We start from the raw sequence: 17524 nt of genomic DNA on the forward strand, positions 1-17524 counted from the left end.
TTTTTATAGTTCAGCTTTTTATTCCATGAACTGATGTTCCGTGTGATATCTATTCCGCAAGAGCCAAACCAAAAATTATCCATGCAGGAAGATGTTGTTACAGTTAATGGTCTCCACTAAGGATTAAAATACTCACTGTTTCAAAGTTTTATGGAGAGATCGGCATCTTACATAAAAATATTTTTTCGCCATAAATTAATTTTTCTTGTGCCTTGCTTTATTAAAAAAATTAAATACCCTCTGACTCTGAAAAATGTTTCTAAAAGAATAATAATTAATGGGAACAGTAAAATAAATTTATATTGGGAAACTTTTCACAAGGCTATCTCGGTATTTTCTCATAAAATCTTGCTTGGTAGCAATTATTGGCATTCATTGATGGGTCAGGACACTGAAGCCTGAATGAATTAAAAGTCTTTTTGATTCCGATACCAAGTCAATAAAAAACCCATGATTTAGTTTTCCAGGACATTGTTCTTGTTATCAGCTTTGTATAACAAGTATTGATTGTAATAAAACAACAATTGAAGGTCCCCAAACAAGGATCCTTAAAAATGGTTTTACTGCTTCTGCCAAAGTATTGTGTCATAGTCACATGTGGAGCTGTGTGCTCAATGTGCTTACCCTGCATTGGTACATTGGCAGCTTTGCTTAGCACAGTTCTAAAGCCCTCTCTTTCTATTTTTCTATTTATTTATTTATTTATTTATTTATTTATTTATTTATTTATTTATTGAGATGGAGTCTCACTCTGTCACCCAGGTTGGAGTGCGATGGCGCAATATCGGCTCACTGCAACCTCTGCTTCCCTGGTTCAAGCAATTCTCCTGCCTCAGTCTCCCGCGTAGCTGGGACTACAGGCATGTGCTACCACGCCCAACTAATTTTTTGTGTTTTAGTAGAGACAGGGTTTCACCGTGTTGCCCCGGCTAGTTGCGAGCTTCTGAGCTCAGGCAATCCACCCCACCTCGGCCTTCCAAAGCGGTGGGATTACAGGTGTGAGCCACTGTGCCCAGCCTCTTCTTTATTTTTTTTGAAACAAGGTCTCACTCTGCCACCCAATCTGGAGTGTAGTGGTGTGATCTCGGTATCCTCTCTTAGAAGTGGAAACAGGTGCCCTCTCTGTTCCCCTATGTCCACTCTCCCAGTGTCCTCCTCACCCAGATACTGCCACATCTAATGAGTTTACAATTATTTTTAAATTTCTTTCCATGAGATGGTATCTGCATATCAGCTGGGGATAGAATGTAATCCATCCTGCAGAAATTAAACCATGTGTCATGTGAAGAGCAGGAGATGGTAAGTCAGGGACATTTGGTGGAAAACCTCTCAGAAATATCAACCTCAGTATCACATGTCCATCTCACTTCAGATTTCAGAGTTCATGCTCTTTGTGCTAGAGTCAGTCATTGGAGTCAGTTCAAGTTTGGAGAAAATTTTCTTCCAAATTAACAGGAAAGAAGGAAGAAAGAGAGAGGAAGAAAGAGGAAGGAAGAAACGAAGGTGGAAGGACAGAAGGAAAGAAGAGGAAAAGGAGGAAGAATAAGAAAGGAAAGAAAAAAGAAGAGAGAAAAGGGCAAGGCTTTTTGTACATGCATGCATCCTTGCTCTTAGAAAAAAAAATTGCTTAACTAAGTTACTTCATTTAGCCAATGAAGATAATTTTTCTTTTTTCTTTTCTTTTTTTGAGATGGAGTTTTGCTCTTATTGCCCAGGCTAGAGTGCAGTGGTGAAATATTGGCTCACTGCAACCTCCACCTTACAGTTTCAAGTGATTCTCCTGCCTCAGCCTCCCAAGTCACTGGGATTACAGGTGCCTGCCATCACGCCCAGCTAATTTTTTTGTATTTTTAGTAGAGACGGGGTTTTACCATGTTGGTCAGGCTGGTCTCGAACTGCTGACCTCATGATCCACCTGCCTTGGCCCCCCAAAGTGCTGGGATTATAGGCGTGAGCCACCATGCCTGGCCAATGAAGATAATTTTTCTTAGAGAATCAATAAATTTCATCTAGCCAGTGGTCTCATTTCTGCAAATTCATATTAGAGGTTATTAATAGGGGAATAATGATGTGATCAAACAATTAGAAAAAATATATAGTATATTCAGGTTGAAGAACAACACAATTGCTCCTGAGAACTCACCTCGAATAGCTGTACCATATGGTTGTAGGAGTGGTTGGGGCCCACACACTTTAGGTTTTGTCTGTGGTTGGGAAGGAACATTAGGTAGACCTGATCCCGTAGCATTCTCATCTCAGTAGGCATCACCACCAGCTTCTCAGGTCCAAGCCTGAAACCTACCTGTACTTTACACTTTCTTCTCTTTACACCAACAACGGCAGGAAAGAGAAAGAAATCTCTTCCTGACTAATTAGAAGGCAGATTGACCCTTCTTCACTGCGGCTGTCTTATGTTACACACTTACTAGGTTTTGACAGTATTATAGCAATGGCAGCTTGATTCTTCCTTTCTAATCCTGCTAGGGTGATCTTCCCAAAACATAAGCACGTTCAATTCCCTTTGTTTAAGGAGCTTAAACTCCTCAGATGCCCTGCCCTTGCCTCAGAATAAAATTCAAACCCAGCATACCGAGACTTTAATGAGTCAACCCCTATTTAATTCTCTCGTCTCCACCGTTCATTCCTTTTCCACTGGAACTCCATCCACTTTTTGGATAAAATGATATGCAATTCAGGCTGGGCACGGTAGCTCACGCTTGTAATCCCAGCACTTTGGGAAGCCGAGGCTGGCGGATCCCCAGGTCAGGAGATCAAGACCATCTTGGCCAACATGATGAAACCCTGTCTCTAATAAAATTTTAAAAAAATTAGCTGGGCGTGGTGGTGTGCACCTGTAGTTCCAGCTACTCAGGAGTTGAGGCACGGGAATCGCTTGAACCAGGGAGGAGAAGTTGTCAGTGAGCTAAGATCGTGGCACTGCACTTCAGCCTGGCAACAGAGCAAGGCTCCATCTAAAAAAAAAATGTGCAGTTCTAGAGAAGAGCACATTGTCTTGTGATGCCATGGCTATGCACGGCAGCTCCCTTTGCTGGGTCATCCTCCACTGCTGTTTCACCTGTTCACCTGGCTGGCTTGGTGCAGGCTCATCCCTTTCAAGAAGTCTTGCCTGCCCCAGCCTATTTTAAGTACCTGTTTTTAGTACCCCCAGTCTGTTTTAAGGATCTCTCAGAGGCTACACCCATCTTACACTGACCTCTTAACACGCTGCCAACCAGATGTTATCTATTTTCCTGTCTCCACCCTCAATTTTGAAATCCTTCCCAGCAGGCACCTAACACATTCCTGGCACAGAAAAGGTGCTCAGTACAGTAAGTCCTTGTGAAATGATTTAAAGAATTAACGAACAAATAATCAACATGGTAACTGAAAGAAATGAAGGGGCAACATGAACATGAAGTTTGGAGTGGGCAGTAGTGTCAGTGAGAAAGTTGTTTCTCTGTAGTGTTACCTGAATTGGGTCAAATGAAAAAAAATCCAGGAGAACTGGGTTCTAATCAAACTTTAACACTAATTAACTGTCTGCCTCTGGGCAAGTTATGTAACCTCTGTCCACCTGAGCTGACTTTTCTATAAATAGTATGAACTCCATAGGTTTTCTGTGAGGGTAAATAAAATATTGTATATACAGTGTCTATTCTTTTTCTAGAACATAGTAAGAATAGAACACGAGTTTAATAAGTATATAACAAAAGTTTAATAATTAAGAGTCTAATAAATATTAACTTCAGCCCCTTAAAGTTTAATATTATCTAAACCTGATGAAAGCAACCAATTCAAAGCAACCAAATCAAAGAGCTTTAGACTAGTAATTTCAAACAGAGAGTTACTGATTAAGAAAACAAAAACCTTCTGGCACAGAAGATGAGGATTAAGAAAAAAGAAGGCTGGGCACCGTGGCTCACGCCTGTAATCCCAGCACTTCGGAAGGCTGAGGCGGGCAGATCACTTAAGGTCAGGAGTCCTAGACTAGCCTGGCCAACATGGTGAAACCCTCTCTCTACTAAAAATATAACAATTAGCTGGGCATGGTGGTGGGTGCCTGGAATCCCACCCACCTGGGAGGCGGAGGCTGAGACAGGACAATCACTTGAACCCGGGAGGAGGAGGTTGCAGCAGCCAAGATTGTGCCATTGCATTCCTGCCTTGGTGACAGAGTGAGACCCTGTCTCAAAAAAAAGGCAGAATTAAGTTCCAAAATGGGCTGGACGTGGTGGCTCATGCCTGTAAGCCCAGCAGGCTGAGGATTGGAGGCTGAGGCAGGAAGATTACTTGAGCCCAGGAGTTCTAGCCTGGGCACCACGGCAAGACCCTCGTCTCTAGAAAAAAAAAAAAAAAAAGAAAGATAAAGAAAGAAAAAGAAGTTCCAAACTGGAAGGGAAAATCGAATTCACATTAGTAATAATGTCTCCACCATTCCCTTTGTCTTTTTTCTTCTTTTCTTCCTGTAATACTTCACTTTATGATATTTCCTAGAGAAAGATTTATATACATATCTTAAGTGTACAGTTGGATGAGTTTTGACAAATGTACGTACCAATGTAACCAACAGCTTCTTCATGACAGAATATTTTAATGGCTTCAAAAATGTTTTCTTGCACCATTTTCCAGTGAGTTCCTTCATAGACAACAACTGCTCTGATTTATATAACAATATATTAACAATGCCTTTTCTTGAACTTCATATACAGTAAATGAAATCATGTGTTCACCTTCACACAGCGTTAGTCTGTGAGATTCATCCATATGTATGTATGAGTAGTTCTTCATTTTTTTGTGGCTGGGGAGTATTCTTTTTTTCCTTTTTTATTTAAAGAAATTCTGGGAGTACATAATAGATGTATATATTTATGGGGTGCACGAGATGTTTTGATCCAGGCACTCAATATTCTTTTGTATGAATGTCACAGTTTGTTTATCCTTTCTCCTGTTAATGAACATCTGGGCTTTTTTCCCCAGCTCAGGATTATAAATATTCTTGTATGAGTCTTCTTATAGATCTATATTTTTGTTTCTCTTGGTAAATACATAGGAGTAAAATTGCTAAGTCCTGGCATGTTTAGTTTTATTAAAAACTAACAAACAGTTCTCAAAAATGACTGTATCATTATATACTTCTACCAGCTATGAATGAGAGGTGTAGTGCCCTTCTAAATGCTTGCCAATATTTGGGGTTGTCAGCTTTCCAAAAAAGACTGCAACATTTTGCATTTCCACTAAACTGTATGAGTTACTCCACATTCCTCACCAGCGCTTGATACTAGCAGTCTTTTTAACCTTAGTCTTTCTAATGAGTGTGTAGTAGAGTGTGGTTTTATTTTGCAATTCCCTGTTGACTAGAGATGTTGGGTACATTTTCATATGCTTATTTGCCATCCGTATGTCTCCGTGTGTGAAGAGTTTGTTCCAATCTTTGTGCCAAATTTTTCATTGTGCTTGCCTTCTTACTATGGAATTCTAAGCTTTTTATAGATCCTGGACACAAGCCCTTTGACAGACATATGCTTTGCAAATATTTTCTCTCCATCTACAACTTGCCTTTTTACGTTCTTCATTGTATCTTTCTAAAAGTATAGGCTTTTAATTTTGCAAAAGTCCATTTTGTCAATGTTGTTTGACGATCAGTGCTTTTCCTGTCCTACGTAAGAAAACTCTGATTAACTCAATGTCACGAAGACTTTCTCCTACATTTTTATCTGTAAGTTTCATTGTCTTAGCTTTTTTTATTTAGTTCTATGATTCATTTTGAGTTAATTTTTGCTTATAGTCTGAAGTAAGGGTCAAGGTTAATTTTTTATTAATCCATAGAGATGTATAATTATTTCAGCACTTGTAAAAGACTATCCTTCCCACACGGAATTACTTGGCACCTTTATTGCAAACTAATCCATCATATAAGTGTGGGTCTATTTCCAGATTTTCTATTCTGTTCTATTGATCTATTTGTCTATCTTTATACCAATAACACATTGTATTGAATAATGTCATTTTATCATAACTTCTGAGATTAGGTATTGTGATAATGTGAAATATATATTTGGTCTCAGATCTATTTCCTCCTAAAATTTTTAGAATCTTCAAAGCGATGTCCTTTTGTACACTAATGAGTTGACTGACAACTGACAGCCCGTATGTAGCTTCAAGATGGAGACTGGTCACGGGAAAGACAAAGAAATCATTATAGGATTGGGAAGGTTACAAGAAAGACCAATAAATCATTGTAGGATTGGGACTTTCAGCCCACCTCGCAAACTCTGGGGAAAAGAAAGGGGCTGAAAGTTAAGTTGATCACAATGGGTTGGTTTAACCAATCATGCCTATGTAACAAAACCTCTGTAAAAGCCCAAAAAGGCAGTGTTCAGAGAGCTTCTGGATAGCTGAACACGTGGAGGTTCCTGGTAGGGCATGGAAGCTCCATGCCCCCTCCTCCATACCTCATATGCATCTCTTCATCTATATCCTTTGTAATGTCCTTTGCAATAAACTGATAAACACAAATATTTCCCTGAGATCTTTGAGTCATACTTGAAAATTAACTGAATCCAAGGAGTAGAGGATGGGAAACCCCAATTTCTACTTGGTGGGTCAAAAGCACAGGTAAAACACCTAGAGCATGCGATTGGCATTGAACATGGGATTCAGTCTTGAGGGACCTAATTCTCAAACTGTGTGATCTGATGCTATCTCCAGGTAAGTAGCATTAGAACTGAATTGAATTAGAGGACACCCAACTGGTGTACACTGCAAAATTGATCGCTTGCCTGTTGGTGGGAAGAAATCACATATTTGGCCACAGAAGTCTTCTGTGTTGACTGTTATGGCAGGTGAGCAGCAGAGAAACAGTTCATGTTTTGCCACTGGGAGACATATATCCTCTAACTTTGATTTTTTTTTTCTTTTTTTTTTCTTTGAGATAATCTCGCTCTGTCCCCCAGGCTGGAGTGCAGTGGCGCAATCTCAGCTCACTGTAGCCTCTGCCTTCCAGGTTCAAGCGATTCTGCTGCCTCTGCTACCTGAGTAGCTGGGATTACAGGTGTGTGCCACTACACCTGGTTAATTTTTGTATTTTTAATAGAGACAGGGTTTCACCATGTTGGCTAGGCTGGTCTCAAACTCCTGGCCTCAAATAATCCATCCACCTTGGCCTCTCAAAGTGTGGGGATTACAGGCATGAGCCACCATGGCTGGCTATGTCCTCCAACTTTGTTCTTCATTTAAAAAATTATTATTGCTATTCTTTGCCTTTGATTCTCCTTGTAAATTTCATAAGCAGCTTATTAATTTTTTCAAACAAGTCTATTATGATTTGTATTGGTTTTACATTGAATCTATAAATCAATTTAGGAAGAATTGCTGTCTTAACAATGTTGAATCTTCTAATCCACAAACATGTATGTCTATATTTATGTCTGCTTTTGCTTTTCTCAGCAAGATTTTGTGGTTTTCAGTGTAAAGGTCTTACCATCTTTTGATAAATTCATGTCTTAGTCCATTTAGGCTCTTATCACAAAATTCCACAAACTGAGTAGCTTGTCAGCAACAGAAATTTATTTCTCCAAGTCCTGGAGGCTGGGAAGTTCAAGATCAAGGTGCCAGAAGTGTCCAGTTCCTTGTTAGACAGTGACTTCTTGCTGCATTCTTACATGATGGAAGAGGTAAACAAGCTCTCTGGGGCCTCTTTTATGAGAACACTAGTCCTATTCTTAAGGGCTCCACCCTCGTGATCTAGTCATCTCAAGGCCTCACCTCTTAACACTGTCACATTGGAAATTAAGTTTCAACATAGAAATTTGTGGTGGGGAAGGAGGACACAAACATTCAGACCATAAAAATCCCCAAGTATTTTTATGCTATTATAAATGGAATTTTTAAAGTTGTCTAATTGTTCACTGTGTACAGAAATATAAATTTTGTTTATTGACCTTGTACCTTACCATCTTGCATTCACTCATTAGTTCTAGTAACTTTTTATAGATTCTTTAAAATTTTCTATGTACAAAATCATTTTATATATAAACAAATATAATTTTACCTCTTCTTTTCCAATTTATATTTTTTATTAGATTTTTTGTATATTACATTGATGAAGACTCCAGTGAAATATTAAGTAACCCAGTAAAAGTAGACATCTTTCCCTCATTTTTGATCTTAGGAGAAAATATTCTGTCTTTCAATATTGAGCATAATGTTATCCATTAAGTATTCATAGATATTCTTAAATCAGATTTAGGAGAAAATCACCTTTTATTCCTACCTTGCTACCTTGCTACCTTGCTAAGAGTTTCTATTATAAACAAGTGTTGAATTTTTATAAAATGCTTTTTTTTTGAACGTCAGTTGAAATAATCATTTTTCTGGTGTTTGCTCTGTTGATGTGGTGAAATGCATTGATTTATTTTCCATTGTTAAACGCTATTTGTTGTAATGTATTACCCTTTTTATACATATTACTGGATTTGATTTGCCAAAATTTTGTTAGGAAATTTACTACTTATGTTTATTTGGCCTATCAACATAATGTCTTTTCTCATGATGTTTTTGTTTTAATATCAGGATAATGCTAGCTGCATTTAAGGAATAAATTATTCCCTCTTCCTTTGTTTTTTGAAAGAGTTTGTTTTGAACTGGTTTCATTTCTTAAGCATTTAATGAAAATCACCAGTGAAGACCTCTGAGCCTGGAGTTATCTCTGTTCAAAGCCCCTTAATTATGAACTGAGTTTCTATAATTAATATGAGGATATTTAAGTTCTCTAGTTTGTGGGGTCCTGATTTGGTAATCTATTTTTCTTAAGAAATTTGTTTATTTTATCTAAATTGTCAAATTGGCTGTCAAAAGCTACACATTCTTTTATGATCCTTTTAATGTTTGTAAAATCTGAAGTGATGCCCCCTTTTCTGATATTGGTAATTTTGGACTTGCATCTTTCAGCTAGAGTTTTAAGAATTTTATTAACATTTTAAAAGAACAAGTTTTATTTATTTTTTCTCTATTGCTTGTCCAATTTACCTTTCATTGATTTCTGCTATCTTTATTATTTTCTCCCTTCTACTTAATAGTAATTAAGTAGATTACTACTTAGTTGGGGTTAATTTTTGTGCTTCTTTTTGTAATTTTGTAAGGTTGAAATGTAAATCATGATTTTAGATCTTTTTGTTTTTCTTTAACTTATACATCTTATATGTATAAATCAATACTTTTTCAGAAGAGAAAAAGATCTAAGAAGAAAGAGAAAGATCTACCTACAGATTTGCCTCAATCACTGTTTTAGCTGCATCCCCCAAAGTTTAATATGTTGCATTTTTATCACTCAGTTCAAATTATTTCCTAATTTCTTCTTGCAATTTTTTTCTTTAACTCATTAATTACTTAGGAGATGTTGTTTAATTTCCAAATATTTGGGGTTTTCCTAGATATCTTATTTCTATTTGTTTCTAATTCAAACCCATCATGATCAAAGAGCATACTAAGTATGATTTCATTATTTTAGAATCTTTCACTGAAACTTGTTTTATGGCTGAATATATTATCCATCTTGGCAAATATACCACATTGCTTTTGGAAAAAATGCGTCTCTTGTATTCTTTCAAATGTTGGGTGTAGGATTCTATAAATATCAAGTAGATCAAGATGGTTGATAATTTTGTAAAGAGCTATGTGTTTCTGATTTAATTTATCTAGCTGTTCTTTTATCTTTGGGAGAATGAAATTAAAATCTCTAATTATAACTTAGGAATGGCAATTTTTGTTTCCAGTATTTTTAAGTTCTGTTATTAGGCACATAGACATTTATTACTGTTATGCATTTCTAGTGGATTGACAAATTTATTGTTATAAAATGTCCTTCTTTATCTCTGGTGATACTTTTATCTTTAAAATTTTGTTTATATCTTATTTTAATATAGCTACACCAGTCTTCTTACACCTTCTGTTTTCATGGTAAATCTTTTTCCATCCGTGTACTTTCCATCCGTTTTTCTCTATATCGTTAAAGTGCAACTCTTACAAATGGCATATATTTTGGTCTTGCTTTTTATCCATACTATCTCTATATTCTAATTGGAGTGTTTAGATTACATTGGAATGTTTAGATTAAATGCATTCATGTATTTATTGATATATTTATGATTGGGTCTACCTTTTTATTATTTTGTATTTGTTCCTTCTACATTGTGTTTTTTTGTTCCTGTTACCTATTTTTTTAGATACTTGGAATTAAATTTTATTTTTCCTATTAGCTTTTTAGCTATACTTCTTGACATTATTTATGTAGATGATTGCTTTAGGAAATGGACTTCTTATAGTCCACTTACATTTATGCACTGTGGCTTCATACAAAATGTAGAAGACTTACAACTCCGTAAGATCCATATTGACTTCCCCCTAATCCTTTATCCTTTAGTTGTTACATATATCACAGCTGGATATCTTAGAAACCGCACAAGATAGTGATATAGATTGATTTAAAGAGTTATATTGATTATACAAAATTAAGATTAAAAAGCAAAAAAAAAAAAAAAAAAGAGCATTTTCTAGCCAGGCACTGCTGTGGCTCACACCTATAATCCCAGCACTTTGGGAGGCCGAGGTGGGAGGGTCACCTGAGGTCGGGAGTTCAAGACCAGCCTGACCAACATGGAGAAACCCTGTCTCTACTAAAAACACAAAATTAGCCAGGCATGGTGGCTCATGCCTGTAATCCCAGTTACTCAGGAGGCTGAGGCAGGAGAATTGCTTGAACCCAGGAGGCAGAGGTTGCGGCCAGCCAAGACTGCGCCAGCCTGGGCAACAAAAGCAAAACTCCATTTCGGAAAAAAAAAAAAAAAAAAAGCATTTTTTGTTCACCCAGATGGTTATTAGTTCTAGTGCTCTCCACTCTTATTCATGGTTCTGAGTTTCCATCTCTTATTATTTCTCTTCAGTCTCAAGAACTACCTTCAGCATTTCTCATAGTATAGGCCTGCTTGCATCAAATCCTCTTAGTTTTCCTTTATCTGAGAATGTTTTTCCTTCTCCTTCATTGCTGAAGGGTATAGAATTCCAAGTTGACGGCTTTCTTTTACCTGAAGCACTTTAAAGATGTTGTTCTACCCTGCTGGCCTCTGTGGTTTCTCATAAGATCAGCTATTAATCAAATTACTGTTCTCTTATATGTATGTGTTGTTTTAATGCTTGCCACTTTCTAGATTTGTTCTTTAATTTTGGCTTTCAGTATGTGACTCCAATAATACCTGTTTCTGCAAGATAGGCTTTGGCAAAAATCAAAATTTTAGGTCAAATAACAGTATCACTGATTCCTTTACTGGCTAGAATGCAAAATGTGTAGAACCAGGTCAGGTTTCCAAGGAGAATCTTATCAAATCTTTAAATAGCATGCAATTTAAATGCTATCGAGATTGACCAGAGCAAAATTCTTTGTATGAAGCGAGTATAATATTAATAACAAAATATGATTTAAAATTTACATAAAATAGAAAGCTACAGAAGAATCTCAAAGATGATGACAGTCAGAATCAAATAACACATTATAAAAATAATACACTGGCCAAGTGCAATGAGTCACGCCTGTAACCCCAGCACATTGATGGCATGCACCTGTAGTCCTAGCTACTTGGGAGGCTGAGGCAGGAGGCTAGCTTGAGATAAAGGCTGCAGTGAGCTATGATCATGCCACTACACTCTAGTCTGGGCAACAGAGCAAGACCCAGTCTCAAATACTACTACTAATAAAAATAATACACCATAATCAGTGGGGTTTACTCTATAAATCTAAGAATACTTGGCATCATGAAGTCAATTGATACAATTTGTCAAATTTAAGGAGATTTAAAGAGAAAATTCACAAATCATCTCTGCAAATATTAAAAAGATATTTGATACAACAGAATTCTCATTCTTGATTTTTAAAATTCAATAAAATAAAACTTGATTATTATTTTGCTAACATGAAAAAGATATATAAATAGAAATCCCAGAACAACACAAGGATGCCCACTGTACCGCTGGGATTTAATGTTCCATTGAAAGTGTTAACTTACGCCATTAGATAACAGAAGAAAATCAGTAGTGTAAGAACTGAAAAGGAAGAGGCAAAACTAACTCTTAATCCACCTAACAAAGGTCTAATATCCAGAATCTACAAGGAACTTAAGCAAACTTACAAGAAAACAAACAACCCTATTAAAAAGTGGGCGAAGGATATGAACAGACACCTCTCAAAAAAAGACATACATGCAGCCAACACATATATGAAAAATAGCTCAACGTCACCGATCATTAGAGAAATGCAAATCAAAACCATAATCAGATACCATCTCACGCCAGTCAGAATGGCAATTATTAAAAAGTCAAGAAACAACAAATGTTGGTGATGTTCCAGAGAAATAGGAACACCTTTATACTGTTGATGGGAATGTAAATTAGTCCAACCATTGTGGAAGGCAGTGTGGTGATTCCTCAAAGATTTAGAACCAGAAATGCCATTTGACCCAGCAATCTTGTGACTGGCTATATACCCAAAGGAATAACAATCATTCAAGTCTAAAGACACATGCACATGTATGTTCATTGCAGCACTACTCACAATAGCAAAGATATAAAATCAACCCAAATCCCCATCAATGATAGACTGGATAAAAAAAAAAAAAAAACGTGGTACATATACACTATGGAATACTATGCAGCCATAAAAAGGAATGAGATCATGTCCTTTGCAGGGACATGGATGAAACTGGAAGCCATTATCCTTAGCAAACTAATGCAGGAACAGAAAACCAAACACCACATGTTCTCACTTGTAAGTGGGAGCTGAACAATGAGAACACATGAACACAGGCAGGGGAACAACACTTACTGGGGCCTGTTGTGGCAGGGTGGGGTTGGGGGAGAGCATTAGGGAAAAGAGCTAGTTTATGCTGGGCTTAATACCTAGGTGATGGGTTCATAAGCCCAGCAAACCACCATGGCACACATTTAACCTATGTAACAAACCTGCATATCCTGCATATGTACCCTGGAACTTAAAACAGACACACACACAAATAATTTATTTTTTAAAAGAAAAGAACAAAATAAAAAATGAAAGCAGGGAAAAAATACAGTTAATATAGATATAAAATTAATTCTATTTGAAAATGGTATAATATTTGATTTTGTCTTATAAAACACATAAAAGAATTGAATAAAACTGCAATGTTTATAAAGTAGCAAGATTTAAATTAATATGAAAAAGTAGGTAGCCTTCAGATTTGCAAACAATATACAGAAAAACAGGTAATTTTGCTATTTATAATCAACAAGATAAAATAACTGGAAGTAAGCTTAACACAAAATGGGCAACACCTGTACCTAAGAAAAACTTAATAATACTGTTGAACGAGAAAAAAAGACACTTAAACAAATGAAACAATGTATCTCATGTTTCCTAATGCAAAGACTCAATATCATCACAATGTTCATTCTACTTAATGAAGCTAACAAAATCCAAGCAAGAGTAGCCAACGAACCTTGAAAATCTCTAGATGTGGCATATAACATAAGACTTCATTGATTCAAACACTTTAACATGGACCTGTGAAAGGAGACACCAGTGGGACAGAGTAGAAATTCCAAAAACAGGGACAAATACATGTAGGAAATCGAACTGGTAAAGATGGCATCTCAAATCGTCTTTAATAAATTGCATGAAGACAACTGAGTAAAAGGCAATGTTGGATCCATGGTTCATATCAGGCATCACGATAAATGCCAAATGGATAAAAAATGTAAATGGAAAAAATAAAATCAAATAAGTATTTAAGAAAATATAGATACATTTTATTACAGAACTACAGTTGGGAAGATCTATCTACCTATCATTCCACTTCCAAAACCTAAAGAGAAAATAATGATAAAATCAAATGCATAAATATAAAAACCTTAAACATGGCAAAACAACAACAACAACAAAAACAAAATCCAAAGACAAAAGAAAAACTGGTCAAAACATTGCAATTTGTAAACAAACGCTGATCTCCTCGGTCCCTAATAGCTCCCAGAAATCAAGATTTTTAAAACCTATAGTAATAGGAATGGGGAAAGGACATGACACAAAAGTTCACAAATGGCCCTTAAAGGTATGACAATATTCTGTTTTACTCATGATAAGAAATCAGGCTGGGCATTGTGGCTCACCCCTGCAATCCCAGCACTTTGGGAGGCCGAGTTGGGTGGATCATTTGAGGCCGGGAGTTCAAGACCAGACAGGCCAACGTGGTGAAACCCCATCTCTACTAAAAGTATAAAAATTAGCTGGGCATGGTGGTGCACATACAAGGACTGTAATCTCAGCTACTGGGGAGGCTGAGGCATGAGAATCATTTGAACCTGGGAGGTGGAGTTTGCAGTGAGCCAAGACAGTGCCACTGCACTCCAGCCTGGACAACATAGGGAGACCCTGTCCCCCCCCCCCAAAATCAAATATTAAAACCACACTAAGAAAACACTTGTCATCTGTTGGATTGGCAAAATCCAGAAGTGTGATACACACTCCCTTGGCAAGGCTGTGTAGGAACAGGTACCCTCACACATTTACTGGTGGGAGAATAAAATGCTGCAACATTCCAGGAAGAGAGACTGGCAATAGCTATCAACATTACAGATGCATTTACCCTTTAATTCCCCAACATCATGTCTCAGTATCTAGCCATTAGTTACACCTGTACACATAAAAAATAGCACATGAAAAAGGATGCTTCTGGCAGCATTGTTTGCAATAAAGGAGACTGAAAACTACTCAAGAGTCCAACAACTAGGAGACTGGTTGCATAAACTCTAACACATTCGTGTACTGGAATGATCTAAAGCTGTCAAAAAGAGCGAGAAGGATCTCACATATGGACATGGAGAAAGCTCTACGATACATTAAGTGAAAAGAAAAGCAAGGTGTAGAACAGAAAAACTACCTTTTGTATAAGAAAGAGAAATATAAGAATATTTATTCATATGTGTATAACAAAATAGTGTAAAGATAAACAGAAACTCAAATAATGTAGAATGGGCAACGGAGGAATTTGGTGGATAGAACAGAGAAGGGCAAAATGTCCCAGTGTACCTTCTTAGACAGATTTTTATTTTTATTATTTTTTTTTAGACAGAGTCTTGCTTTGTTGCCCAGGTTAGAGTGCAGTGGCATGATTTCAGCTCACTGCAACCTCCACTTCCCACATTCAAACGACTCTCCTGTCTCAGTCCCCCAAATAGCTTAGACTACAGGTGCACACCACCACAGACAGCTAATTTTTGTATTTTTAGTAGAGATGGGGTTTCATTATGTTGGCCAGGCTGGTCTTGAACTCCTGACCTTAAGTGATCCTCCTGCCTTGGCCTCCCAAAGTGCTGGGATTACAGGTATGAGAGTTTTGATTTTTACAGAGTCTTGCTCTGTTACCCAGGCTGGAGTACAGTGGTACCAGCCCACTGCAACCTCCACTTCCTGGGTTCATGTGATTCTCTTGCTTCAGCCTACTGTGTAGCTGGGATTACAGGTGTGTGCCACCATGCCACCATGCCCAGCTAATTTTTGTATTTTTAGTAGTAGAGACAGGGTTTTCCCATGTTATTCAGGCTGGTCTCCAACTCCTGACCTCAGGTGATCTGTCCACCTTGGCCTCCTAAAATGCTGGGATTACAGGCGTGAGCCACTGTACCTGGCCAGTTTTGAGTTTTGAGCCACGTTCAAAAAAAGTTTTTGAAGGGAAAATAAACTCAAGATATGGGAAATTTTCTAAGACTGTTGTTATTTAGTAAAATAACACATAGCTTCTGTCTTGCTAGTTGTGGTCCTATGGGGTGGTCACATGTGGGAGAGACTCTCATCTGTCCAGGAAGAGGGAGCAGAGTACAGGGCGTCGGTGCTCACAGAGGCGGCAGCCAGGCCCTAAGCCATCCAGAGCCCTAAGCCATCCAGAACAGTCAGGCATTAGCATAGTTTATCTTGGCCCCACGCATGGCCTGATTCCACTCATTGTCTTGGCTCCCTGTGGTAGCTATCAGGTCATGGGACTGCCTTGGGAAAAAAGAAAGTAATGGGCTATCCAGGCAGGTTCCACTCCCTGTAATCTGTCCCTGAGGAAGGTCCCGAGAAACATTAGCAAAGCTTTTCTATAATTACTTTTTCTGTCTCAGGAAGACTGTTTCATTGCACCTAATCTAAATTTAGGTTTCCTAATTCCATTCCATTCCTCATGGAAACAGTTTGGACAATCCAAATAATGACCACCTTCACTGATGCTTTAAGGAGGTGAAATTCATACATGATTCTCCTCACCAGAGCTTAAGCTAGCTAAGGATGAACAGCCTCAAGTGTTTCCCCCAGTAGTCCTGGGGAAACTGGACCTGTGGGCTTGTTCACACTGTTGCTCAAGCATCCTGATCTTTTGGGGCAATGAGACAAAAAATAAATAAAAATAAAAAATAAAATAAAATAAAATCACTACAGCTTTGCCTCTAGTATGCTTTAAAAGACCATATTCTCCACAATTCACAGAAGTGGAGGACAGCATTAATGTTGACAAAAAGTACAGGTAACTGTCCCAGGGCCCCAACAGATTTCCCTAGGGCCAGGTAAAAGTGCTATCTGCCTTAACTCAAACTGTGCAGTGGGGAGATCAAAGACTTTGAAGGACAGTCACCCCACATTCTCTACTCTCAGGAATACGCAGCAAACAGTAATGAAAATATATGCCTAACCCAGGTGTATAAGGTCCCTCTGCCTTCCAGCTGGTATATCCTCTAACTCCTTGCTACTGAAAGCATGGTCTAAACATAGACCCGAGGATCAGCCTCACCATGGAGCTTGTTAAAAATGCAGAGTGTCAGGCCCTACCTATGCTGAACCAGAATCTGCATTTTAACAAAATCCCCAGGTGACTCACAATCACATTCAAGTTCACAGAGAGCTGCTCTGACCTGCAGGTGCAGGCAGAACGTTATCTCATTCTGGTCTGTGCTCTTCCTTTTACCTGCCCTTCTCTCATGATTGAGACATCTTCCAAGTACAGAGTCTTAGTCCATCCTATAGGTGCATGGGAACGACGGAAGCAAAGGGGTGGGAAGAATCTCCCTCTTCTGGCCATCCTCTCCTCTCCGTGTCCACAAAGCAAAACCACCAGTTAGCAGTTCAAAGCAAGTATTTCTATTTTGGAAACTAGGGACACATTTAGGAGAGGGTAAGTTAAAGCTTTCACCCATTTGAACTCTACCCATCTCAAGATTCCTCTTCTACAATTCCATCCACCTCCTAGGCATGGGGGCGACCTCCCTCCCCCCACTCAAAAAGAGCTCTGACGTCTCACTCTTCCTACCATCCTCCCTTCACCCTTGCAATGAGGCAAGTCTGTGAATTTCTTTCTAAAGTTCTAGGTTTCAGTTAGGCAGGGAGTGGTGCTGGTGACTCTAGGGTCCCTTGTTGGTGGTGGAGATGGCACTTCCTGATCTGATTTGTTGCTCCACTTTCGCACCAATGTGA

The sequence above is a fragment of the Rhinopithecus roxellana genome, chromosome 4, assembly GCF_007565055.1.
Source record: "Rhinopithecus roxellana isolate Shanxi Qingling chromosome 4, ASM756505v1, whole genome shotgun sequence".
Taxonomy (NCBI): Eukaryota; Metazoa; Chordata; class Mammalia; order Primates; family Cercopithecidae; genus Rhinopithecus; species Rhinopithecus roxellana.